Source organism: Taudactylus pleione, unplaced genomic scaffold, assembly GCF_031769625.1.
Source record: "Taudactylus pleione unplaced genomic scaffold, aTauple2 ptg000393l, whole genome shotgun sequence".
In the NCBI taxonomy this organism is placed as follows: Eukaryota; Metazoa; Chordata; class Amphibia; order Anura; family Myobatrachidae; genus Taudactylus; species Taudactylus pleione.
Genome location: NW_028284794.1, coordinates 4,159,353 through 4,186,927, shown reverse-complemented (window position 1 = coordinate 4,186,927; position 27,575 = coordinate 4,159,353). Strand labels below are relative to the sequence as shown.

The 27,575-nt window shown below is 31.8% G+C and overlaps 16 non-coding genes across 16 annotated transcripts; all 16 read right to left on the bottom strand.

Annotated features, from left to right (window-relative positions):
• Nucleotides 1–780: 780 nt before the first annotated feature.
• Nucleotides 781–852, bottom strand: TRNAW-CCA (transfer RNA tryptophan (anticodon CCA)). Its single transcript has one exon. It is a non-coding gene; the product is annotated as a tRNA-Trp (tRNA).
• Nucleotides 853–2,002: 1,150 nt separating this feature from the next.
• Nucleotides 2,003–2,074, bottom strand: TRNAW-CCA (transfer RNA tryptophan (anticodon CCA)). The gene has a single exon. It is a non-coding gene; the product is annotated as a tRNA-Trp (tRNA).
• Nucleotides 2,075–4,428: 2,354 nt separating this feature from the next.
• TRNAW-CCA (transfer RNA tryptophan (anticodon CCA)) lies at nucleotides 4,429–4,500 on the bottom strand. Its single transcript has one exon. It is a non-coding gene; the product is annotated as a tRNA-Trp (tRNA).
• Nucleotides 4,501–8,095: 3,595 nt separating this feature from the next.
• TRNAW-CCA (transfer RNA tryptophan (anticodon CCA)) lies at nucleotides 8,096–8,167 on the bottom strand. The gene has a single exon. It is a non-coding gene; the product is annotated as a tRNA-Trp (tRNA).
• A 1,150-nt stretch (nucleotides 8,168–9,317) lies between these two features.
• TRNAW-CCA (transfer RNA tryptophan (anticodon CCA)) lies at nucleotides 9,318–9,389 on the bottom strand. The gene has a single exon. It is a non-coding gene; the product is annotated as a tRNA-Trp (tRNA).
• A 1,150-nt stretch (nucleotides 9,390–10,539) lies between these two features.
• Nucleotides 10,540–10,611, bottom strand: TRNAW-CCA (transfer RNA tryptophan (anticodon CCA)). Its single transcript has one exon. It is a non-coding gene; the product is annotated as a tRNA-Trp (tRNA).
• Nucleotides 10,612–11,761: 1,150 nt separating this feature from the next.
• On the bottom strand, nucleotides 11,762–11,833 carry TRNAW-CCA (transfer RNA tryptophan (anticodon CCA)). The gene has a single exon. It is a non-coding gene; the product is annotated as a tRNA-Trp (tRNA).
• A 1,150-nt stretch (nucleotides 11,834–12,983) lies between these two features.
• Nucleotides 12,984–13,055, bottom strand: TRNAW-CCA (transfer RNA tryptophan (anticodon CCA)). The gene has a single exon. It is a non-coding gene; the product is annotated as a tRNA-Trp (tRNA).
• Nucleotides 13,056–14,205: 1,150 nt separating this feature from the next.
• On the bottom strand, nucleotides 14,206–14,277 carry TRNAW-CCA (transfer RNA tryptophan (anticodon CCA)). Its single transcript has one exon. It is a non-coding gene; the product is annotated as a tRNA-Trp (tRNA).
• A 2,354-nt stretch (nucleotides 14,278–16,631) lies between these two features.
• TRNAW-CCA (transfer RNA tryptophan (anticodon CCA)) lies at nucleotides 16,632–16,703 on the bottom strand. Its single transcript has one exon. It is a non-coding gene; the product is annotated as a tRNA-Trp (tRNA).
• Nucleotides 16,704–20,297: 3,594 nt separating this feature from the next.
• Nucleotides 20,298–20,369, bottom strand: TRNAW-CCA (transfer RNA tryptophan (anticodon CCA)). Its single transcript has one exon. It is a non-coding gene; the product is annotated as a tRNA-Trp (tRNA).
• A 1,150-nt stretch (nucleotides 20,370–21,519) lies between these two features.
• TRNAW-CCA (transfer RNA tryptophan (anticodon CCA)) lies at nucleotides 21,520–21,591 on the bottom strand. Its single transcript has one exon. It is a non-coding gene; the product is annotated as a tRNA-Trp (tRNA).
• A 1,150-nt stretch (nucleotides 21,592–22,741) lies between these two features.
• TRNAW-CCA (transfer RNA tryptophan (anticodon CCA)) lies at nucleotides 22,742–22,813 on the bottom strand. The gene has a single exon. It is a non-coding gene; the product is annotated as a tRNA-Trp (tRNA).
• Nucleotides 22,814–23,963: 1,150 nt separating this feature from the next.
• On the bottom strand, nucleotides 23,964–24,035 carry TRNAW-CCA (transfer RNA tryptophan (anticodon CCA)). The gene has a single exon. It is a non-coding gene; the product is annotated as a tRNA-Trp (tRNA).
• A 1,755-nt stretch (nucleotides 24,036–25,790) lies between these two features.
• On the bottom strand, nucleotides 25,791–25,862 carry TRNAW-CCA (transfer RNA tryptophan (anticodon CCA)). Its single transcript has one exon. It is a non-coding gene; the product is annotated as a tRNA-Trp (tRNA).
• Nucleotides 25,863–27,012: 1,150 nt separating this feature from the next.
• Nucleotides 27,013–27,084, bottom strand: TRNAW-CCA (transfer RNA tryptophan (anticodon CCA)). The gene has a single exon. It is a non-coding gene; the product is annotated as a tRNA-Trp (tRNA).
• Nucleotides 27,085–27,575: the final 491 nt, after the last annotated feature.

The window sequence follows — 27,575 nt, the reverse complement described above, 5'->3', positions numbered from 1 at the left end:
ATAATAATTATGAGAACTGATAAGAATGTGAGTTATTTAATGACTATGTGCTAGTGATATAGGTATCAGTTTGAGGTATAATCACATTATTGAAAGTAGATAACAATCTTGGTAATTAGTTTCTAGTATAGTATTTTTGGGCAGAATAGAGCTTTTTATCTTCAAAATGATAACCGACCCTGACGTGATTTGAACACGCAACCTTCTAATATTGAGTCAGATGAGCTAACGTTGCCTCTTATTAAAATTGATTCAGTAGATTTTCTGGTGGTTTATATTACAAATAGTTCATCTGCTTATGCTAAACCTTGAATTAGGTAGTTGTCAAGCAAACAAGCTTACATCCTTGGTATCAAAACAAAAAGATATGTATTCTGGTTTTTCCTTCAGTGTAGAGTTTTTATGCCTCATAGTATACGTCATGTGAATGGAAAAAGTCATCTTTAAAATCAAATTGGTACTAAATGTATTTCTAAAAAAGACAAGAGATGGCAGTGATCCAAAATTGATCCAGAAAAGCGAATTGCTTTTAAATGTATTGTTACATTACAGACATTTAGAGTTGGCCTTCAAGTAAAGTTTAATCTAAACTGGATATTTTTAGTATTATAATTATGAGAACTGATAAGAAGGTGAGATATTTAATGACTATGTGCTAGTGATATAGGTATCAGTTTGAGCTATAATCACATTATTGAAAGTAGACAGCATTCTTAGTATTTAGTTTCTTGTATAGTATTTTTTTGGCAGAAAAGAGCATTTAATCTTCAAAATGACAACTGACCCCGACGTGATTTGAACACGCAACCTTCTGATCTGGAGTCAGACGCGCTACCGTTGCGCCACGAGGTCTCTTGTTAAATCCGATTCAGTAGATTTTTCTGGTGGTTTATATTACAAATAGATCATCTGCTTATATTAAACCTTGAATTAGGTAGTTGTCAAGCAAACAAACCTTCATCCTCGGTAACAAAACAAAAAGATATGTCTGGTGGTTTTTCCTTTAGTGTATAATTTTGATTCATCACAGTATAGGTCATTTGAATGGAAAAAGTCATCCATAAAATCAAATTGGTACTAAATGTATTGTTAAAATTGACAAGTGATGGTAGTGATCCAAAATTGATCCAGAAAAGATCATTGCTTTTAAATGTATTGTTACATTACAGACATTTAGAGTTGGCCTTCAAGTAACGTATTCTCTAAACTGGATATTTTTTGTATAATAATTATGAGAACTGATAAGAATGTGAGTTATTTAATGACTATGTGCTAGTGATATAGGTATCAGTTTGAGGTATAATCACATTATTGAAAGTAGATAACAATCTTGGTAATTAGTTTCTAGTATAGTATTTTTGGGCAGAATAGAGCTTTTTATCTTCAAAATGATAACCGACCCTGACGTGATTTGAACACGCAACCTTCTAATATTGAGTCAGATGAGCTAACGTTGCCTCTTATTAAAATTGATTCAGTAGATTTTCTGGTGGTTTATATTACAAATAGTTCATCTGCTTATGCTAAACCTTGAATTAGGTAGTTGTCAAGCAAACAAGCTTACATCCTTGGTATCAAAACAAAAAGATATGTATTCTGGTTTTTCCTTCAGTGTAGAGTTTTTATGCCTCATAGTATACGTCATGTGAATGGAAAAAGTCATCTTTAAAATCAAATTGGTACTAAATGTATTTCTAAAAAAGACAAGAGATGGCAGTGATCCAAAATTGATCCAGAAAAGCGAATTGCTTTTAAATGTATTGTTACATTACAGACATTTAGAGTTGGCCTTCAAGTAAAGTTTAATCTAAACTGGATATTTTTAGATTTATAATTATGAGAACTGATAAGAAGGTGAGATATTTAATGACTATGTGCTAGTGATATAGGTATCAGTTTGAGCTATAATCACATTATTGAAAGTAGACAGCATTCTTAGTATTTAGTTTCTTGTATAGTATTTTTTTGGCAGAAAAGAGCATTTAATCTTCAAAATGACAACTGACCCCGACGTGATTTGAACACGCAACCTTCTGATCTGGAGTCAGACGCGCTACCGTTGCGCCACGAGGTCTCTTGTTAAATCCGATTCAGTAGATTTTTCTGGTGGTTTATATTACAAATAGATCATCTGCTTATATTAAACCTTGAATTAGGTAGTTGTCAAGCAAACAAACCTTCATCCTCGGTAACAAAACAAAAAGATATGTCTGGTGGTTTTTCCTTTAGTGTATAATTTTGATTCATCACAGTATAGGTCATTTGAATGGAAAAAGTCATCCATAAAATCAAATTGGTACTAAATGTATTGTTAAAATTGACAAGTGATGGTAGTGATCCAAAATTGATCCAGAAAAGATCATTGCTTTTAAATGTATTGTTACATTACAGACATTTAGAGTTGGCCTTCAAGTAACGTATTCTCTAAACTGGATATTTTTTGTATAATAATTATGAGAACTGATAAGAATTTGAGTTATTTAATGACTATGTGCTAGTGATATAGGTATCAGTTTGAGGTATAATCACATTATTGAAAGTAGATAACAATCTTGGTAATTAGTTTCTAGTATAGTATTTTTGGGCAGAATAGAGCTTTTTATCTTCAAAATGATAACCGACCCTGACGTGATTTGAACACGCAACCTTCTAATATTGAGTCAGATGAGCTAACGTTGCCTCTTATTAAAATTGATTCAGTAGATTTTCTGGTGGTTTATATTACAAATAGTTCATCTGCTTATGCTAAACCTTGAATTAGGTAGTTGTCAAGCAAACAAGCTTACATCCTTGGTATCAAAACAAAAAGATATGTATTCTGGTTTTTCCTTCAGTGTAGAGTTTTTATGCCTCATAGTATACGTCATGTGAATGGAAAAAGTCATCTTTAAAATCAAATTGGTACTAAATGTATTTCTAAAAAAGACAAGAGATGGCAGTGATCCAAAATTGATCCAGAAAAGCTAATTGCTTTTAAATGTATTGTTACATTACAGACATTTAGAGTTGGCCTTCAAATAAAGTTTAATCTAAACTGGATATTTTTAGTATTATAATTATGAGAACTGATAAGAAGGTGAGATATTTAATGACTATGTGCTAGTGATATAGGTATCAGTTTGAGCTATAATCACATTATTGAAAGTAGACAGCATTCTTAGTATTTAGTTTCTTGTATAGTATTTTTTTGGCAGAAAAGAGCATTTAATCTTCAAAATGACAACTGACCCCGACGTTCTGATCTGGAGTCAGACGCGCTACCGTTGCGCCACGAGGTCTCTTGTTAAATCTGATTCTGTAGATTTTTCTGGTGGTTTATATTACAAATAGATCATCTGCTTATACTAAACCTTGAATTAGGTAGTTGTCAAGCAAACAAACCTACATCCTCGGTAACAAAACAAAAAGATATGTCTGGTGGTTTTTCCTTTAGTGTATAATTTTTATTCATCACAGTATAGGTCATTTGAATGGAAAAAGTCATCCATAAAATCAAATTGGTACTAAATGTATTGTTAAAATAGACAAGTGATGGTAGTGATCCAAAATTGATCCAGAAAAGATCATTGCTTTTAAATGTATTGTTACATTACAGACATTTAGAGTTGGCCTTCAAGTAACGTATTCTCTAAACTGGATATTTTTTGTATAATAATTATGAGAACTGATAAGACTGTGAGTTATTTAATGACTATGTGCTAGTGATATAGGTATCAGTTTGAGGTATAATCACATTATTGAAAGTAGATAACAATCTTGGTAATTAGTTTCTAGTATAGTATTATTTTGCAGAATAGAGCATTTTATCTTCAAAATGATAACCGACCCTGACGTGATTTGAACACGCAACCTTCTAATCTTGAGTCAGATGAGCTAACGTTGCCTCTTATTAAAACTGATTCAGTAGATTTTCTGGTGGTTTATATTACAAATGGTTCATCTGCTTATGCTAAACCTTGAATTAGGTAGTTGTCAAGCAAACAAACCTACATCCTTGGTAACAAAACAAAAAGATATGTATTCTGGTTTTTCCTTCAGTGTAGAGTTTTTATGCCTCATAGTATACGTCATGTGAATGGAAAAAGTAATCTTTAAAATCAAATTGGTACTAAATGTATTTCTAAAAAAGACAAGTGACGGCAGTAATCCAAAATTGATCCAGAAAAGCTAATTGCTTTTAAATGTATTGTTACATTACAGACATTTAGAGTTGGCCTTCAAGTAACGTATTCTCTAAACTGGATATTTTTAGTATTATAATTATGAGAACTGATAAGAAGGTGAGATATTTAATGACTATGTGCTAGTGATATAGGTATCAGTTTGAGCTATAATCACATTATTGAAAGAAGACAGCAATCTTAGTATTTAGTTTCTTGTATAGTATTTTTTTGGCAGAAAAGAGCATTTTATCTTCAAAATGACAACTGACCCCGACGTGATTTGAACAAGCAACCTTCTGATCTGGAGTCAGATGCGCTACCGTTGCGCCACGAGGTCTCTTGTTAAATCCGATTCAGTAGATTTTTCTGGTGGTTTATATTACAAATAGATCATCTGCTTATACTAAACCTTGAATTAGGTAGTTGTCAAGCAAACAAACCTTCATCCTCAGTAACAAAACAAAAAGATATTATCTGGTGGTTTTTCCTTTAGTGTATAATTTTTATTCATCACAGTATAGGTCATTTGAATGGAAAAAGTCATCCATAAAATCAAATTGGTACTAAATGTATTGTTAAAATAGACAAGTGATGGTAGTGATCCAAAATTGATCCAGAAAAGCTAATTGCTTTTAAATGTATTGGTACATTACAGACATTTAGAGTTGGCCTTCAAGTAACGTATTCTCTAAACTGGATATTTTTTGTATAATAATTATGAGAACTGATAAGAATGTGAGTTATTTAATGACTATGTGCTAGTGATATAGGTATCAGTTTGAGGTATAATCACATTATTGAAAGTAGATAACAATCTTGGTAATTAGTTTCTAGTATAGTATTTTTTGCAGAATAGAGCATTTTATCTTCAAAATGATAACCGATCCTGACGTGATTTGAACACGCAACCTTCTAATATTGAGTCAGATGAGCTAACGTTGCCTCTTATTAAACCTTATTCAGTAGATTTTCTGGTGGTTTATATTACAAATAGTTCATCTGCTTATGCTAAACCTTGAATTAGGTAGTTGTCAAGCAAACAAGCTTACATCCTTGGTATCAAAACAAAAAGATATGTATTCTGGTTTTTCCTTCAGTGTAGAGTTTTTATGCCTCATAGTATACGTCATGTGAATGGAAAAAGTCATCTTTAAAATCAAATTGGTACTAAATGTATTTCTAAAAAAGACAAGAGATGGCAGTGATCCAAAATTGATCCAGAAAAGCGAATTGCTTTTAAATGTATTGTTACATTACAGACATTTAGAGTTGGCCTTCAAGTAAAGTTTAATCTAAACTGGATATTTTTAGTATTATAATTATGAGAACTGATAAGAAGGTGAGATATTTAATGACTATGTGCTAGTGATATAGGTATCAGTTTGAGCTATAATCACATTATTGAAAGTAGACAGCATTCTTAGTATTTAGTTTCTTGTATAGTATTTTTTTGGCAGAAAAGAGCATTTAATCTTCAAAATGACAACTGACCCTGACGTGATTTGACCACGCAACTTTCTGATCTGGAGTCAGACGCGCTACCGTTGCTCCATGAGGTCTCTTGTTAAATCTGATTCTGTAGATTTTTCTGGTGGTTTATATTACAAATAGATCATCTGCTTATACTAAACCTTGAATTAGGTAGTTGTCAAGCAAACAAACCTACATCCTCGGTAACAAAACAAAAAGATATGTCTGGTGGTTTTTCCTTTAGTGTATAATTTTTATTCATCACAGTATAGGTCATTTGAATGGAAAAAGTCATCCATAAAATCAAATTGGTACTAAATGTATTGTTAAAATACGCAAGTGATGGTAGTGATCCAAAATTGATCCAGAAAAGCTAATTGCTTTTAAATGTATTGTTACATTACAGACATTTAGAGTTGGCCTTCAAGTAACGTATTCTCTAAACTGGATATTTTTTGTATAATAATTATGAGAACTGATAAGAATGTGAGTTATATAATGACTATGTGCTAGTGATATAGGTATCAGTTTGAGGTATAATCACATTATTGAAAGTAGATAACAATCTTGGTAATTAGTTTCTAGTATAGTATTTTTGGGCAGAATAGAGCATTTTATCTTCAAAATTATAACCGACCCTGACGTGATTTGAACACGCAACCTTCTAATATTGAGTCAGATGAGCTAACGTTGCCTCTTATTAAAACTGATTCAGTAGATTTTCTGGTGGTTTATATTACAAATAGTTCATCTGCTTATGCTAAACCTTGAATTAGGTAGTTGTCAAGCAAACAAGCTTACATCCTTGGTATCAAAACAAAAAGATATGTATTCTGGTTTTTCCTTCAGTGTAGAGTTTTTATGCCTCATAGTATACGTCATGTGAATGGAAAAAGTCATCTTTAAAATCAAATTGGTACTAAATGTATTTCTAAAAAAGACAAGTGACGGCAGTGATCCAAAATTGATCCAGAAAAGCTAATTGCTTTTAAATGTATTGTTACATTACAGACATTTAGAGTTGGCCTTCAAGTAACGTATTCTCTAAACTGGATATTTTTAGTATTATAATTATGAGAACTGAAAAGAATGTGAGATATTTAATGACTATGTGCTAGTGATATAGGTATCAGTTTGAGCTATAATCACATTATTGAAAGTAGACAGCAATCTTAGTATTTAGTTTCTTGTATAGTATTTTTTTGGCAGAAAAGAGCATTTTATCTTCAAAATGACAACTGAACACGACGTGATTTGAACAAGCAACCTTCTGATCTGGAGTCAGACGCGCTACCGTTGCGCCACGAGGTCTCTTGTTAAATCCAATTCAGTAGGGTTTTCTGGTGGTTTATATTACAAATAGATCATCTGCTTATACTAAACCTTGAATTAGGTAGTTGTCAAGCAAACAAACCTTCATCCTTGGTAACAAAACAAAAAGATATTATCTGGTGGTTTTTCCTTTAGTGTATAATTTTTATTCATCACAGTATAGGTCATTTGAATGGAAAAAGTCATCCATAAAATCAAATTGGTACTAAATGTATTGTTAAAATAGACAAGTGATGGTAGTGATCCAAAATTGATACAGAAAAGCTAATTGCTTTTAAATGTATTGTTACATTACAGACATTTAGAGTTGGCCTTCAAGTAACGTATTCTCTAAACTGGATATTTTTTGAATAATAATTATGAGAACTGATAAGAATGTGAGTTATTTAATGACTATGTGCTAGTGATATAGGTATCAGTTTGAGGTATAATCACATTATTGAAAGTAGATAACAATCTTGGTAATTAGTTTCTAGTATAGTATTTTTGGGCAGAATAGAGCATTTTATCTTCAAAATGATAACCGATCCTGACGTGATTTGAACACGCAACCTTCTAATATTGAGTCAGATGAGCTAACGTTGCCTCTTATTAAAACTGATTCAGTAGATTTTCTGGTGGTTTATATTACAAATAGTTCATCTGCTTATGCTAAACCTTGAATTAGGTAGTTGTCAAGCAAACAAGCTTACATCCTTGGTATCAAAACAAAAAGATATGTATTCTGGTTTTTCCTTCAGTGTAGAGTTTTTATGCCTCATAGTATACGTCATGTGAATGGAAAAAGTAATCTTTAAAATCAAATTGGTACTAAATGTATTTCGAAAAAAGACAAGAGACGGCAGTGATCCAAAATTGATCCAGAAAAGCGAATTGCTTTTAAATGTATTGTTACATTACAGACATTTAGAGTTGGCCTTCAAGTAAAGTTTAATCTAAACTGGATATTTTTAGTATTATAATTATGAGAACTGATAAGAAGGTGAGATATTTAATGACTATGTGCTAGTGATATAGGTATCAGTTTGAGCTATAATCACATTATTGAAAGTAGACAGCATTCTTAGTATTTAGTTTCTTGTATAGTATTTTTTTGGCAGAAAAGAGCATTTAATCTTCAAAATGACAACTGACCCCGACTTGATTTGAACAAGCAACCTTCTGATCTGGAGTCAGATGCGCTACCGTTGCGCCACGAGGTCTCTTGTTAGTTCCAATTCAGTAGATTTTTCTGGTGGTTTATATTACAAATAGATCATCTGCTTATACTAAACCTTGAATTAGGTAGTTGTCAAGCAAACAAACCTTCATCCTCGGTAACAAAACAAAAAGATATGTCTGGTGGTTTTTCCTTTAGTGTATAATTTTTATTCATCACAGTATAGGTCATTTGAATGGAAAAAGTCATCCATAAAATCAAATTGGTACTAAATGTATTGTTAAAATAGACAAGTGATGGTAGTGATCCAAAATTGATCCAGAAAAGCTAATTGCTTTTAAATGTATTGTTATATTACAGACATTTAGAGTTGGCCTTCAAGTAACGTATTCTCTAAACTGGATATTTTTTGTATAATAATTATGAGAACTGATAAGAATATGAGTTATTTAATGACTATGTGCTAGTGATATAGGTATCAGTTTGAGGTATAATCACATTATTGAAAGTAGATAACAATCTTGGTAATTAGTTTCTAGTATAGTATTTTTGGGCAGAATAGAGCATTTTATCTTCAAAATGATAACCGACCCTGACGTGATTTGAACACTCAACCTTCTAATATTGAGTCAGATGAGCTAACGTTGCCTCTTATTAAAACTGATTCAGTAGATTTTCTGGTGGTTTATATTACAAATAGTTCATCTGCTTATGCTAAACCTTGATTTAGGTAGTTGTCAAGCAAACAAGCTTACATCCTTGGTATCAAAACAAAAAGATATGTATTCTGGTTTTTCCTTCAGTGTAGAGTTTTTATGCCTCATAGTATACGTCATGTGAATGGAAAAAGTCATCTTTAAAATCAAATTGGTACTAAATGTATTTCTAAAAAAGACAAGAGACGGCAGTGATCCAAAATTGATCCAGAAAAGCTAATTGCTTTTAAATGTATTGTTACATTACAGACATTTAGAGTTGGCCTTCAAGTAAAGTTTAATCTAAACTGGATATTTTTAGTATTATAATTATGAGAACTGATAAGAAGGTGAGATATTTAATGACTATGTGCTAGTGATATAGGTATCAGTTTGAGCTATAATCACATTATTGAAAGTAGACAGCATTCTTAGTATTTAGTTTCTTCTATAGTGTTTTTTTGGCAGAAAAGAGCATTTAATCTTCAAAATGACAACTGACCCCGACGTGATTTGAACACGCAACCTTCTGATCTGGAGTCAGACGCGCTACCGTTGCACCACGAGGTCTCTTGTTAAATCTGATTCTGTAGATTTTTCTGGTGGTTTATATTACAAATAGATCATCTGCTTATACTAAACCTTGAATTAGGTAGTTGTCAAGCAAACAAACCTACATCCTCGGTAACAAAACAAAAAGATATGTCTGGTGGTTTTTCCTTTAGTGTATAATTTTTATTCATCACAGTATAGGTCATTTGAATGGAAAAAGTCATCCATAAAATCAAATTGGTACTAAATGTATTGTTAAAATAGACAAGTGATGGTAGTGATCCAAAATTGATCCAGAAAAGCTAATTGCTTTTAAATGTATTGTTACATTACAGACATTTAGAGTTGGCCTTCAAGTAACGTATTCTCTAAACTGGATATTTTTTGTATAATAATTATGAGAACTGATAAGAATGTGAGTTATTTAATGACTATGTGCTAGTGATATAGGTATCAGTTTGAGGTATAATCACATTATTGAAAGTAGATAACAATCTTGGTAATTAGTTTCTAGTATAGTATTATTGGGCAGAATAGAGCATTTTATCTTCAAAATGATAACCGACCCTGACGTGATTTGAACACGCAACCTTCTAATCTTGAGTCAGATGAGCTAACGTTGCCTCTTATTAAAACTGATTCAGTAGATTTTCTGGTGGTTTATATTAAAAATGGTTCATCTGCTTATGCTAAACCTTGAATTAGGTAGTTGTCAAGCAAACAAACCTACATCCTTGGTAACAAAACAAAAAGATATGTATTCTGGTTTTTCCTTCAGTGTAGAGTTTTTATGCCTCATAGTATACGTCATGTGAATGGAAAAAGTCATCTTTAAAATCAAATTGGTACTAAATGTATTTCTAAAAAGGACAAGTGACGGCAGTGATCCAAAATTGATCCAGAAAAGCTAATTGCTTTTAAATGTATTGTTACATTACAGACATTTAGAGTTGGCCTTCAAGTAACGTATTCTCTAAACTGGATATTTTTAGTATTATAATTATGAGAACTGATAAGAAGGTGAGATATTTAATGACTATGTGCTAGTGATATAGGTATCAGTTTGAGCTATAATCACATTATTGAAAGTAGACAGCATTCTTAGTATTTAGTTTCTTGTATAGTATTTTTTTGGCAGAAAAGAGCATTTAATCTTCAAAATGACAGCTGACCTCGATGTGATTTGAACACGCAACCTTCTGATCTGGAGTCAGATGCGCTACCGTTGCGCCACGAAGTCTCTTGTTAAATCTGATTCTGTAGATTTTTCTGGTGGTTTATAGTACAAATAGATCATCTGCTTATACTAAACCTTGAATTAGGTAGTTGTCAAGCAAACAAACCTACATCCTCGGTAACAAAACAAAAAGATATGTCTGGTGGTTTTTCCTTTAGTGTATAATTTTTATTCATCACAGTATAGGTCATTTGAATGGAAAAAGTCATCCATAAAATCAAATTGGTACTAAATGTATTGTTAAAATAGACAAGTGATGGTAGTGATCCAAAATTGATCCAGAAAAGCTAATTGCTTTTAAATGTATTGTTACATTACAGACATTTAGAGTTGGCCTTCAAGTAACGTATTCTCTAAACTGGATATTTTTTGTATAATAATTATGAGAACTGATAAGAATGTGAGTTATTTAATGACTATGTGCTAGTGATATAGGTATCAGTTTGAGGTATAATCACATTATTGAAAGTAGATAACAATCTTGGTAATTAGTTTCTAGTATAGTATTATTGGGCAGAATAGAGCATTTTATCTTCAAAATGATAACCGACCCTGACGTGATTTGAACACGCAATCTTCTAATCTTGGGTCAGATGAGCTAACGTTGCCTCTTATTAAAACTGATTCAGTAGATTTTCTGGTGGTTTATATTACAAATGGTTCATCTGCTTATGCTAAACCTTGAATTAGGTAGTTGTCAAGCAAACGAACCTACATCCTTGGTAACAAAACAAAAAGATATGTATTCTGGTTTTTCCTTCAGTGTAGAGTTTTTATGCCTCATAGTATACGTCATGTGAATGGAAAAAGTCATCTTTAAAATCAAATTGGTACTAAATGTATTTCTAAAAAAGACAAGAGACGGCAGTGATCCAAAATTGATCCAGAAAAGCTAATTGCTTTTAAATGTATTGTTACATTACAGACATTTAGAGTTGGCCTACAAGTAAAGTTTAATCTAAACTGGATATTTTTAGTATTACAATTATGAGAACTGATAAGAAGGTGAGATATTTAATGACTATGTGCTAGTGATATAGGTATCAGTTTGAGCTATAATCACATTATTGAAAGTAGACAGCATTCTTAGTATTTAGTTTCTTGTATAGTATTTTTTTGGCAGAAAAGAGCATTTAATCTTCAAAATGACAACTGACCCCGACGTGATTTGAACACGCAACCTTCTGATCTGGAGTCAGACGCGCTACCATTGCGCCACGAGGTCTCTTGTTAAATCTGATTCAGTAGATTTTTCTGGTGGTTTATATTACAAATAGATCATCTGCTTATACTAAACCTTGAATTAGGTAGTTGTCAAGCAAACAAACCTTCATCCTCGGTAACAAAACAAAAAGATATGTCTGGTGGTTTTTCCTTTAGTGTATAATTTTGATTCATCACAGTATAGGTCATTTGAATGGAGAAAGTCATCCATAAAATCAAATTGGTACTAAATGTATTGTTAAAATTGACAAGTGATGGTAGTGATCCAAAATTGATCCAGAAAAGATCATTGCTTTTAAATGTATTGTTACATTACAGACATTTAGAGTTGGCCTTCAAGTAACGTATTCTCTAAACTGGATATTTTTTGTATAATAATTATGAGAACTGATAAGAATGTGAGTTATTTAATGACTATGTGCTAGTGATATAGGTATCAGTTTGAGGTATAATCACATTATTGAAAGTAGATAACAATCTTGGTAATTAGTTTCTAGTATAGTATTTTTGGGCAGAATAGAGCTTTTTATCTTCAAAATGATAACCGACCCTGACGTGATTTGAACACGCAACCTTCTAATATTGAGTCAGATGAGCTAACGTTGCCTCTTATTAAAATTGATTCAGTAGATTTTCTGGTGGTTTATATTACAAATAGTTCATCTGCTTATGCTAAACCTTGAATTAGGTAGTTGTCAAGCAAACAAGCTTACATCCTTGGTATCAAAACAAAAAGATATGTATTCTGGTTTTTTCTTCAGTGTAGAGTTTTTATGCCTCATAGTATACGTCATGTGAATGGAAAAAGTCATCTTTAAAATCAAATTGGTACTAAATGTATTTCTAAAAAAGACAAGAGATGGCAGTGATCCAAAATTGATCCAGAAAAGCGAATTGCTTTTAAATGTATTGTTACATTACAGACATTTAGAGTTGGCCTTCAAGTAAAGTTTAATCTAAACTGGATATTTTTAGTATTATAATTATGAGAACTGATAAGAAGGTGAGATATTTAATGACTATGTGCTAGTGATATAGGTATCAGTTTGAGCTATAATCACATTATTGAAAGTAGACAGCATTCTTAGTATTTAGTTTCTTGTATAGTATTTTTTTGGCAGAAAAGAGCATTTAATCTTCAAAATGACAACTGACCCCGACGTGATTTGAACACGCAACCTTCTGATCTGGAGTCAGACGCGCTACCGTTGCGCCACGAGGTCTCTTGTTAAATCCGATTCAGTAGATTTTTCTGGTGGTTTATATTACAAATAGATCATCTGCTTATATTAAACCTTGAATTAGGTAGTTGTCAAGCAAACAAACCTTCATCCTCGGTAACAAAACAAAAAGATATGTCTGGTGGTTTTTCCTTTAGTGTATAATTTTGATTCATCACAGTATAGGTCATTTGAATGGAAAAAGTCATCCATAAAATCAAATTGGTACTAAATGTATTGTTAAAATTGACAAGTGATGGTAGTGATCCAAAATTGATCCAGAAAAGATCATTGCTTTTAAATGTATTGTTACATTACAGACATTTAGAGTTGGCCTTCAAGTAACGTATTCTCTAAACTGGATATTTTTTGTATAATAATTATGAGAACTGATAAGAATGTGAGTTATTTAATGACTATGTGCTAGTGATATAGGTATCAGTTTGAGGTATAATCACATTATTGAAAGTAGATAACAATCTTGGTAATTAGTTTCTAGTATAGTATTTTTGGGCAGAATAGAGCTTTTTATCTTCAAAATGATAACCGACCCTGACGTGATTTGAACACGCAACCTTCTAATATTGAGTCAGATGAGCTAACGTTGCCTCTTATTAAAATTGATTCAGTAGATTTTCTGGTGGTTTATATTACAAATAGTTCATCTGCTTATGCTAAACCTTGAATTAGGTAGTTGTCAAGCAAACAAGCTTACATCCTTGGTATCAAAACAAAAAGATATGTATTCTGGTTTTTCCTTCAGTGTAGAGTTTTTATGCCTCATAGTATACGTCATGTGAATGGAAAAAGTCATCTTTAAAATCAAATTGGTACTAAATGTATTTCTAAAAAAGACAAGAGATGGCAGTGATCCAAAATTGATCCAGAAAAGCGAATTGCTTTTAAATGTATTGTTACATTACAGACATTTAGAGTTGGCCTTCAAGTAAAGTTTAATCTAAACTGGATATTTTTAGATTTATAATTATGAGAACTGATAAGAAGGTGAGATATTTAATGACTATGTGCTAGTGATATAGGTATCAGTTTGAGCTATAATCACATTATTGAAAGTAGACAGCATTCTTAGTATTTAGTTTCTTGTATAGTATTTTTTTGGCAGAAAAGAGCATTTAATCTTCAAAATGACAACTGACCCCGACGTGATTTGAACACGCAACCTTCTGATCTGGAGTCAGACGCGCTACCGTTGCGCCACGAGGTCTCTTGTTAAATCCGATTCAGTAGATTTTTCTGGTGGTTTATATTACAAATAGATCATCTGCTTATATTAAACCTTGAATTAGGTAGTTGTCAAGCAAACAAACCTTCATCCTCGGTAACAAAACAAAAAGATATGTCTGGTGGTTTTTCCTTTAGTGTATAATTTTGATTCATCACAGTATAGGTCATTTGAATGGAAAAAGTCATCCATAAAATCAAATTGGTACTAAATGTATTGTTAAAATTGACAAGTGATGGTAGTGATCCAAAATTGATCCAGAAAAGATCATTGCTTTTAAATGTATTGTTACATTACAGACATTTAGAGTTGGCCTTCAAGTAACGTATTCTCTAAACTGGATATTTTTTGTATAATAATTATGAGAACTGATAAGAATGTGAGTTATTTAATGACTATGTGCTAGTGATATAGGTATCAGTTTGAGGTATAATCACATTATTGAAAGTAGATAACAATCTTGGTAATTAGTTTCTAGTATAGTATTTTTGGGCAGAATAGAGCTTTTTATCTTCAAAATGATAACCGACCCTGACGTGATTTGAACACGCAACCTTCTAATATTGAGTCAGATGAGCTAACGTTGCCTCTTATTAAAATTGATTCAGTAGATTTTCTGGTGGTTTATATTACAAATAGTTCATCTGCTTATGCTAAACCTTGAATTAGGTAGTTGTCAAGCAAACAAGCTTACATCCTTGGTATCAAAACAAAAAGATATGTATTCTGGTTTTTCCTTCAGTGTAGAGTTTTTATGCCTCATAGTATACGTCATGTGAATGGAAAAAGTCATCTTTAAAATCAAATTGGTACTAAATGTATTTCTAAAAAAGACAAGAGATGGCAGTGATCCAAAATTGATCCAGAAAAGCTAATTGCTTTTAAATGTATTGTTACATTACAGACATTTAGAGTTGGCCTTCAAATAAAGTTTAATCTAAACTGGATATTTTTAGTATTATAATTATGAGAACTGATAAGAAGGTGAGATATTTAATGACTATGTGCTAGTGATATAGGTATCAGTTTGAGCTATAATCACATTATTGAAAGTAGACAGCATTCTTAGTATTTAGTTTCTTGTATAGTATTTTTTTGGCAGAAAAGAGCATTTAATCTTCAAAATGACAACTGACCCCGACGTTCTGATCTGGAGTCAGACGCGCTACCGTTGCGCCACGAGGTCTCTTGTTAAATCTGATTCTGTAGATTTTTCTGGTGGTTTATATTACAAATAGATCATCTGCTTATACTAAACCTTGAATTAGGTAGTTGTCAAGCAAACAAACCTACATCCTCGGTAACAAAACAAAAAGATATGTCTGGTGGTTTTTCCTTTAGTGTATAATTTTTATTCATCACAGTATAGGTCATTTGAATGGAAAAAGTCATCCATAAAATCAAATTGGTACTAAATGTATTGTTAAAATAGACAAGTGATGGTAGTGATCCAAAATTGATCCAGAAAAGATCATTGCTTTTAAATGTATTGTTACATTACAGACATTTAGAGTTGGCCTTCAAGTAACGTATTCTCTAAACTGGATATTTTTTGTATAATAATTATGAGAACTGATAAGACTGTGAGTTATTTAATGACTATGTGCTAGTGATATAGGTATCAGTTTGAGGTATAATCACATTATTGAAAGTAGATAACAATCTTGGTAATTAGTTTCTAGTATAGTATTATTTTGCAGAATAGAGCATTTTATCTTCAAAATGATAACCGACCCTGACGTGATTTGAACACGCAACCTTCTAATCTTGAGTCAGATGAGCTAACGTTGCCTCTTATTAAAACTGATTCAGTAGATTTTCTGGTGGTTTATATTACAAATGGTTCATCTGCTTATGCTAAACCTTGAATTAGGTAGTTGTCAAGCAAACAAACCTACATCCTTGGTAACAAAACAAAAAGATATGTATTCTGGTTTTTCCTTCAGTGTAGAGTTTTTATGCCTCATAGTATACGTCATGTGAATGGAAAAAGTAATCTTTAAAATCAAATTGGTACTAAATGTATTTCTAAAAAAGACAAGTGACGGCAGTAATCCAAAATTGATCCAGAAAAGCTAATTGCTTTTAAATGTATTGTTACATTACAGACATTTAGAGTTGGCCTTCAAGTAACGTATTCTCTAAACTGGATATTTTTAGTATTATAATTATGAGAACTGATAAGAAGGTGAGATATTTAATGACTATGTGCTAGTGATATAGGTATCAGTTTGAGCTATAATCACATTATTGAAAGAAGACAGCAATCTTAGTATTTAGTTTCTTGTATAGTATTTTTTTGGCAGAAAAGAGCATTTTATCTTCAAAATGACAACTGACCCCGACGTGATTTGAACAAGCAACCTTCTGATCTGGAGTCAGATGCGCTACCGTTGCGCCACGAGGTCTCTTGTTAAATCCGATTCAGTAGATTTTTCTGGTGGTTTATATTACAAATAGATCATCTGCTTATACTAAACCTTGAATTAGGTAGTTGTCAAGCAAACAAACCTTCATCCTCAGTAACAAAACAAAAAGATATTATCTGGTGGTTTTTCCTTTAGTGTATAATTTTTATTCATCACAGTATAGGTCATTTGAATGGAAAAAGTCATCCATAAAATCAAATTGGTACTAAATGTATTGTTAAAATAGACAAGTGATGGTAGTGATCCAAAATTGATCCAGAAAAGCTAATTGCTTTTAAATGTATTGGTACATTACAGACATTTAGAGTTGGCCTTCAAGTAACGTATTCTCTAAACTGGATATTTTTTGTATAATAATTATGAGAACTGATAAGAATGTGAGTTATTTAATGACTATGTGCTAGTGATATAGGTATCAGTTTGAGGTATAATCACATTATTGAAAGTAGATAACAATCTTGGTAATTAGTTTCTAGTATAGTATTTTTTGCAGAATAGAGCATTTTATCTTCAAAATGATAACCGATCCTGACGTGATTTGAACACGCAACCTTCTAATATTGAGTCAGATGAGCTAACGTTGCCTCTTATTAAACCTTATTCAGTAGATTTTCTGGTGGTTTATATTACAAATAGTTCATCTGCTTATGCTAAACCTTGAATTAGGTAGTTGTCAAGCAAACAAGCTTACATCCTTGGTATCAAAACAAAAAGATATGTATTCTGGTTTTTCCTTCAGTGTAGAGTTTTTATGCCTCATAGTATACGTCATGTGAATGGAAAAAGTCATCTTTAAAATCAAATTGGTACTAAATGTATTTCTAAAAAAGACAAGAGATGGCAGTGATCCAAAATTGATCCAGAAAAGCGAATTGCTTTTAAATGTATTGTTACATTACAGACATTTAGAGTTGGCCTTCAAGTAAAGTTTAATCTAAACTGGATATTTTTAGTATTATAATTATGAGAACTGATAAGAAGGTGAGATATTTAATGACTATGTGCTAGTGATATAGGTATCAGTTTGAGCTATAATCACATTATTGAAAGTAGACAGCATTCTTAGTATTTAGTTTCTTGTATAGTATTTTTTGGCAGAAAAGAGCATTTAATCTTCAAAATGACAACTGACCCTGACGTGATTTGACCACGCAACTTTCTGATCTGGAGTCAGACGCGCTACCGTTGCTCCATGAGGTCTCTTGTTAAATCTGATTCTGTAGATTTTTCTGGTGGTTTATATTACAAATAGATCATCTGCTTATACTAAACCTTGAATTAGGTAGTTGTCAAGCAAACAAACCTACATCCTCGGTAACAAAACAAAAAGATATGTCTGGTGGTTTTTCCTTTAGTGTATAATTTTTATTCATCACAGTATAGGTCATTTGAATGGAAAAAGTCATCCATAAAATCAAATTGGTACTAAATGTATTGTTAAAATACACAAGTGATGGTAGTGATCCAAAATTGATCCAGAAAAGCTAATTGCTTTTAAATGTATTGTTACATTACAGACATTTAGAGTTGGCCTTCAAGTAACGTATTCTCTAAACTGGATATTTTTTGTATAATAATTATGAGAACTGATAAGAATGTGAGTTATATAATGACTATGTGCTAGTGATATAGGTATCAGTTTGAGGTATAATCACATTATTGAAAGTAGATAACAATCTTGGTAATTAGTTTCTAGTATAGTATTTTTGGGCAGAATAGAGCATTTTATCTTCAAAATTATAACCGACCCTGACGTGATTTGAACACGCAACCTTCTAATATTGAGTCAGATGAGCTAACGTTGCCTCTTATTAAAACTGATTCAGTAGATTTTCTGGTGGTTTATATTACAAATAGTTCATCTGCTTATGCTAAACCTTGAATTAGGTAGTTGTCAAGCAAACAAGCTTACATCCTTGGTATCAAAACAAAAAGATATGTATTCTGGTTTTTCCTTCAGTGTAGAGTTTTTATGCCTCATAGTATACGTCATGTGAATGGAAAAAGTCATCTTTAAAATCAAATTGGTACTAAATGTATTTCTAAAAAAGACAAGTGACGGCAGTGATCCAAAATTGATCCAGAAAAGCTAATTGCTTTTAAATGTATTGTTACATTACAGACATTTAGAGTTGGCCTTCAAGTAACGTATTCTCTAAACTGGATATTTTTAGTATTATAATTATGAGAACTGAAAAGAATGTGAGATATTTAATGACTATGTGCTAGTGATATAGGTATCAGTTTGAGCTATAATCACATTATTGAAAGTAGACAGCAATCTTAGTATTTAGTTTCTTGTATAGTATTTTTTTGGCAGAAAAGAGCATTTTATCTTCAAAATGACAACTGAACACGACGTGATTTGAACAAGCAACCTTCTGATCTGGAGTCAGACGCGCTACCGTTGCGCCACGAGGTCTCTTGTTAAATCCAATTCAGTAGGGTTTTCTGGTGTTTTATATTACAAATAGATCATCTGCTTATACTAAACCTTGAATTAGGTAGTTGTCAAGCAAACAAACCTTCATCCTTGGTAACAAAACAAAAAGATATTATCTGGTGGTTTTTCCTTTAGTGTATAATTTTTATTCATCACAGTATAGGTCATTTGAATGGAAAAAGTCATCCATAAAATCAAATTGGTACTAAATGTATTGTTAAAATAGACAAGTGATGGTAGTGATCCAAAATTGATACAGAAAAGCTAATTGCTTTTAAATGTATTGTTACATTACAGACATTTAGAGTTGGCCTTCAAGTAACGTATTCTCTAAACTGGATATTTTTTGAATAATAATTATGAGAACTGATAAGAATGTGAGTTATTTAATGACTATGTGCTAGTGATATAGGTATCAGTTTGAGGTATAATCACATTATTGAAAGTAGATAACAATCTTGGTAATTAGTTTCTAGTATAGTATTTTTGGGCAGAATAGAGCATTTTATCTTCAAAATGATAACCGATCCTGACGTGATTTGAACACGCAACCTTCTAATATTGAGTCAGATGAGCTAACGTTGCCTCTTATTAAAACTGATTCAGTAGATTTTCTGGTGGTTTATATTACAAATAGTTCATCTGCTTATGCTAAACCTTGAATTAGGTAGTTGTCAAGCAAACAAGCTTACATCCTTGGTATCAAAACAAAAAGATATGTATTCTGGTTTTTCCTTCAGTGTAGAGTTTTTATGCCTCATAGTATACGTCATGTGAATGGAAAAAGTCATCTTTAAAATCAAATTGGTACTAAATGTATTTCGAAAAAAGACAAGAGACGGCAGTGATCCAAAATTGATCCAGAAAAGCGAATTGCTTTTAAATGTATTGTTACATTACAGACATTTAGAGTTGGCCTTCAAGTAAAGTTTAATCTAAACTGGATATTTTTAGTATTATAATTATGAGAACTGATAAGAAGGTGAGATATTTAATGACTATGTGCTAGTGATATAGGTATCAGTTTGAGCTATAATCACATTATTGAAAGTAGACAGCATTCTTAGTATTTAGTTTCTTGTATAGTATTTTTTTGGCAGAAAAGAGCATTTAATCTTCAAAATGACAACTGACCCCGACTTGATTTGAACAAGCAACCTTCTGATCTGGAGTCAGACGCGCTACCGTTGCGCCACGAGGTCTCTTGTTAGTTCCAATTCAGTAGATTTTTCTGGTGGTTTATATTACAAATAGATCATCTGCTTATACTAAACCTTGAATTAGGTAGTTGTCAAGCAAACAAACCTTCATCCTCGGTAACAAAACAAAAAGATATGTCTGGTGGTTTTTCCTTTAGTGTATAATTTTTATTCATCACAGTATAGGTCATTTGAATGGAAAAAGTCATCCATAAAATCAAATTGGTACTAAATGTATTGTTAAAATAGACAAGTGATGGTAGTGATCCAAAATTGATCCAGAAAAGCTAATTGCTTTTAAATGTATTGTTATATTACAGACATTTAGAGTTGGCCTTCAAGTAACGTATTCTCTAAACTGGATATTTTTTGTATAATAATTATGAGAACTGATAAGAATGTGAGTTATTTAATGACTATGTGCTAGTGATATAGGTATCAGTTTGAGGTATAATCACATTATTGAAAGTAGATAACAATCTTGGTAATTAGTTTCTAGTATAGTATTTTTGGGCAGAATAGAGCATTTTATCTTCAAAATGATAACCGACCCTGACGTGATTTGAACACTCAACCTTCTAATATTGAGTCAGATGAGCTAACGTTGCCTCTTATTAAAACTGATTCAGTAGATTTTCTGGTGGTTTATATTACAAATAGTTCATCTGCTTATGCTAAACCTTGATTTAGGTAGTTGTCAAGCAAACAAGCTTACATCCTTGGTATCAAAACAAAAAGATATGTATTCTGGTTTTTCCTTCAGTGTAGAGTTTTTATGCCTCATAGTATACGTCATGTGAATGGAAAAAGTCATCTTTAAAATCAAATTGGTACTAAATGTATTTCTAAAAAAGACAAGAGACGGCAGTGATCCAAAATTGATCCAGAAAAGCTAATTGCTTTTAAATGTATTGTTACATTACAGACATTTAGAGTTGGCCTTCAAGTAAAGTTTAATCTAAACTGGATATTTTTAGTATTATAATTATGAGAACTGATAAGAAGGTGAGATATTTAATGACTATGTGCTAGTGATATAGGTATCAGTTTGAGCTATAATCACATTATTGAAAGTAGACAGCATTCTTAGTATTTAGTTTCTTCTATAGTGTTTTTTTGGCAGAAAAGAGCATTTAATCTTCAAAATGACAACTGACCCCGACGTGATTTGAACACGCAACCTTCTGATCTGGAGTCAGACGCGCTACCGTTGCACCACGAGGTCTCTTGTTAAATCTGATTCTGTAGATTTTTCTGGTGGTTTATATTACAAATAGATCATCTGCTTATACTAAACCTTGAATTAGGTAGTTGTCAAGCAAACAAACCTACATCCTCGGTAACAAAACAAAAAGATATGTCTGGTGGTTTTTCCTTTAGTGTATAATTTTTATTCATCACAGTATAGGTCATTTGAATGGAAAAAGTCATCCATAAAATCAAATTGGTACTAAATGTATTGTTAAAATAGACAAGTGATGGTAGTGATCCAAAATTGATCCAGAAAAGCTAATTGCTTTTAAATGTATTGTTACATTACAGACATTTAGAGTTGGCCTTCAAGTAACGTATTCTCTAAACTGGATATTTTTTGTATAATAATTATGAGAACTGATAAGAATGTGAGTTATTTAATGACTATGTGCTAGTGATATAGGTATCAGTTTGAGGTATAATCACATTATTGAAAGTAGATAACAATCTTGGTAATTAGTTTCTAGTATAGTATTATTGGGCAGAATAGAGCATTTTATCTTCAAAATGATAACCGACCCTGACGTGATTTGAACACGCAACCTTCTAATCTTGAGTCAGATGAGCTAACGTTGCCTCTTATTAAAACTGATTCAGTAGATTTTCTGGTGGTTTATATTAAAAATGGTTCATCTGCTTATGTTAAACCTTGAATTAGGTAGTTGTCAAGCAAACAAACCTACATCCTTGGTAACAAAACAAAAAGATATGTATTCTGGTTTTTCCTTCAGTGTAGAGTTTTTATGCCTCATAGTATACGTCATGTGAATGGAAAAAGTCATCTTTAAAATCAAATTGGTACTAAATGTATTTCTAAAAAAGACAAGTGACGGCAGTGATCCAAAATTGATCCAGAAAAGCTAATTGCTTTTAAATGTATTGTTACATTACAGACATTTAGAGTTGGCCTTCAAGTAACGTATTCTCTAAACTGGATATTTTTAGTATTATAATTATGAGAACTGAAAAGAATGTGAGATATTTAATGACTATGTGCTAGTGATATAGGTATCAGTTTGAGCTATAATCACATTATTGAAAGTAGACAGCAATCTTAGTATTTAGTTTCTTGTATAGTATTTTTTTGGCAGAAAAGAGCATTTAATCATCAAAATGACAACTGACCCTGACGTGATTTGAACAAGCAACCTTCTGATCTGGAGTCAGACGCGCTACCGTTGCGCCACGAGGTCTCTTGTTAAATCCAATTCAGTAGATTTTTCTGGTGGTTTATATTACAAATAGATCATCTGCTTATACTAAACCTTGAATTAGGTAGTTGTCAAGCAAACAAACCTTCATCCTCGGTAACAAAACAAAAAGATATGTCTGGTGGTTTTTCCTTTAGTGTATAATTTTTATTCATCACAGTATAGGTCATTTGAATGGAAAAAGTCATCCATAAAATCAAATTGGTACTAAATGTATTGTTAAAATAGACAAGTGATGGTAGTGATCCAAATTTGATCCAGAAAAGCTAATTGCTTTTAAATGTATTGTTACATTACAGACATTTAGAGTTGGCCTTCAAGTAACGTATTCTCTAAACTGGATATTTTTTGTATAATAATTATGAGAACTGATAAGAATGTGAGTTATTTGATGACTATGTGCTAGTGATATAGGTATCAGTTTGAGGTATAATCACATTATTGAAAGTAGATAACAATCTTGGTAATTAGTTTCTAGTATAGTATTTTTGGGCAGAATAGAGCTTTTTATCTTCAAAATGATAACCGACCCTGACGTGATTTGAACACGCAACTTTCTAATCTTGAGTCAGATGAGCTAACGTTGCCTCTTATTAAAACTGATTCAGTAGATTTTCTGGTGGTTTATATTACAAATGGTTCATCTGCTTATGCTAAACCTTGAATTAGGTAGTTGTCAAGCAAACAAGCTTACATCCTTGGTATCAAAACAAAAAGATATGTATTCTGGTTTTTCCTTCAGTGTAGAGTTTTTATGCCTCATAGTATACGTCATGTGAATGGAAAAAGTCATCTTTAAAATCAAATTGGTACTAAATGTATTTCTCAAAAAGACAAGTGACGGCAGTGATCCAAAATTGATCCAGAAAAGCTAATTGCTTTTAAATGTATTGTTACATTACAGACATTTAGAGTTGGCCTTCAAGTAACGTATTCTCTAAACTGGATATTTTTAGTATTATAATTATGAGAACTGATAAGAAGGTGAGATATTTAATGACTATGTGCTAGTGATATAGGTATCAGTTTGAGCTATAATCACATTATTGAAAGTAGACAGCAATCTTAGTATTTAGTTTCTTGTATAGTATTTTTTTGGTAGAAAAGAGCATTTAATCTTCAAAATGACAACTGACCCCGACGTGATTTGAACAAGCAACCTTCTGATCTGGAGTCAGACGCGCTACCGTTGCGCCACGAGGTCTCTTGTTAAATCCAATTCAGTAGATTTTTCTGGTGGTTTATATTACAAATAGATCATCTGCTTATACTAAACCTTGAATTAGGTAGTTGTCAAGCAAACAAACCTTCATCCTCGGTAACAAAACAAAAAGATATGTCTGGTGGTTTTTCCTTTAGTGTATAATTTTTATTCATCACAGTATAGGTCATTTGAATGGAAAAAGTCATCCATAAAATCAAATTGGTACTAAATGTATTGTTAAAATAGACAAGTGATGGTAGTGATCCAAATTTGATCCAGAAAAGCTAATTGCTTTTAAATGTATTGTTACATTACAGACATTTAGAGTTGGCCTTCAAGTAACGTATTCTCTAAACTGGATATTTTTTGTATAATAATTATGAGAACTGATAAGAATGTGAGTTATTTGATGACTATGTGCTAGTGATATAGGTATCAGTTTGAGGTATAATCACATTATTGAAAGTAGATAACAATCTTGGTAATTAGTTTCTAGTATAGTATTTTTGGGCAGAATAGAGCTTTTTATCTTCAAAATGATAACCGACCCTGACGTGATTTGAACACGCAACTTTCTCATCTTGAGTCAGATGAGCTAACGTTGCCTCTTATTAAAACTGATTCAGTAGATTTTCTGGTGGTTTATATTACAAATGGTTCATCTGCTTATGCTAAACCTTGAATTAGGTAGTTGTCAAGCAAACAAGCTTACATCCTTGGTATCAAAACAAAAAGATATGTATTCTGGTTTTTCCTTCAGTGTAGAGTTTTTATGCCTCATAGTATACGTCATGTGAATGGAAAAAGTCATCTTTAAAATCAAATTGGTACTAAATGTATTTCTCAAAAAGACAAGTGACGGCAGTGATCCAAAATTGATCCAGAAAAGCTAATTGCTTTTAAATGTATTGTTACATTACAGACATTTAGAGTTGGCCTTCAAGTAACGTATTCTCTAAACTGGATATTTTTAGTATTATAATTATGAGAACTGATAAGAAGGTGAGATTTTTAATGACTATGTGCTAGTGATATAGGTATCAGTTTGAGGTATAATCACATTATTGAAAGTAGATAACAATCTTGGTAATTAGTTTCTAGTATAGTATTTTTGGGCAGAATAGAGCTTTTTATCTTCAAAATGATAACCGACCCTGACGTGATTTGAACACGCAACTTTCTAATCTTGAGTCAGATGAGCTAACGTTGCCTCTTATTAAAACTGATTCAGTAGATTTTCTGGTGGTTTATATTACAAATGGTTCATCTGCTTATGCTAAACCTTGAATTAGGTAGTTGTCAAGCAAACAAGCTTACATCCTTGGTATCAAAACAAAAAGATATGTATTCTGGTTTTTCCTTCAGTGTAGAGTTTTTATGCCTCATAGTATACGTCATGTGAATGGAAAAAGTCATCTTTAAAATCAAATTGGTACTAAATGTATTTCTCAAAAAGACAAGTGACGGCAGTGATCCAAAATTGATCCAGAAAAGCTAATTGCTTTTAAATGTATTGTTACATTACAGACATTTAGAGTTGGCCTTCAAGTAACGTATTCTCTAAACTGGATATTTTTAGTATTATAATTATGAGAACTGATAAGAAGGTGAGATATTTAATGACTATGTGCTAGTGATATAGGTATCAGTTTGAGCTATAATCACATTATTGAAAGTAGACAGCAATCTTAGTATTTAGTTTCTTGTATAGTATTTTTTTGGCAGAAAAGAGCATTTTATCTTCAAAATAACAACTGACCCCGACGTGATTTGAACAAGCAACCTTCTGATCTGGAGTCAGACGCGCTACCGTTGCGCCACGAGGTCTCTTGTTAAATCCGATTCAGTAGATTTTTCTGGTGGTTTATATTACAAATAGATCATCTGCTTATACTAAACCTTGAATTAGGTAGTTGTCAAGCAAACAAACCTTCATCCTCGGTAACAAAACAAAAAGATATGTCTGGTGGTTTTTCCTTTAGTGTATAATTTTTATTCATCACAGTATAGGTCATTTGAATGGAAAAAGTCATCCATAAAATCAAATTGGTACTAAATGTATTGTTAAAATAGAGAAGTGATGGTAGTGATCCAAAATTGATCCAGAAAAGCTAATTGCTTTTAAATGTATTGTTACATTACAGACATTTAGAGTTGGCCTTCAAGTAACATATTCTCTAAACTGGATATTTTTTGTATAATAATTATGAGAACTGATAAGAATGTGAGTTATTTAATGACTATGTGCTAGTGATATAGGTATCAGTTTGAGGTATAATCACATTATTGAAAGTAGATAACAATCTTGGTAATTAGTTTCTAGTATAGTATTTTTGGGCAGAATAGAGCATTTTATCTTCAAAATGATAACCGATCCTGACTTGATTTGAACACGCAACCTTCTAATATTGAGTCAGATGAGCTAACGTTGCCTCTTATTAAAACTGATTCAGTAGATTTTCTGGTGGTTTATATTACAAATAGTTCACCTGCTTATGCTAAACCTTGAATTAGGTAGTTGTCAAGCAAACCAGCTTAAATCCTTGGTATCAAAACAAAAAGATATGTATTCTGGTTTTTCCTTCAGTGTAGAGTTTTTATGCCTCATAGTATACGTCATGTGAATGGAAAAAGTCATCTTTAAAACCAAATTGGTACTAAATGTATTTCTAAAAAAGACAAGAGACGGCAGTGATCCAAAATTGATCCAGAAAAGCTAATTGCTTTTAAATGTATTGTTACATTACAGACATTTAGAGTTGGCCTTCAAGTAAAGTTTAATCTAAACTGGATATTTTTAGTATTATAGTTATGAGAACTGATAAGAAGGTGAGATATTTAATGACTATGTGCTAGTGATATAGTTATCAGTTTGAGCTATAATCACATTATTGAAAGTAGACAGCATTCTTAGTATTTAGTTTCTTGTATAGTATTTTTTTGGCAGAAAAGAGCATTTAATCTTCTAAATGACAACTGACCCCGACGTGATTTGAATACGCAACCTTCTGATCTGGAGTCAGATGCGCTACCGTTGCGCCACGAGGTCTCTTGTTAAATCTGATTCTGTAGATTTTTCTGGTGGTTTATATTACAAATAGATCATCTGCTTATACTAAACCTTGAATTAGGTAGTTGTCAAGCAAACAAACCTACATCCTCGGTAACAAAACAAAAAGATATGTCTGGTGGTTTTTCCTTTAGTGTATAATTTTGATTCATCACAGTATAGGTCATTTGAATGGAAAAAGTCATCCATAAAATCAAATTGGTACTAAATGTATTGTTAAAATAGACAAGTGATGGTAGTGATCCAAAATTGATCCAGAAAAGCTAATTGCTTTTAAATGTATTGTTACATTACAGACATTTAGAGTTGGCCTTCAAGTAACGTATTCTCTAAACTGGATATTTTTTGTATAATAATTATGAGAACTGATAAGAATGTGAGTTATATAATGACTATGTGCTAGTGATATAGGTATCAGTTTGAGGTATAATCACATTATTGAAAGTAGATAACAATCTTGGTAATTAGTT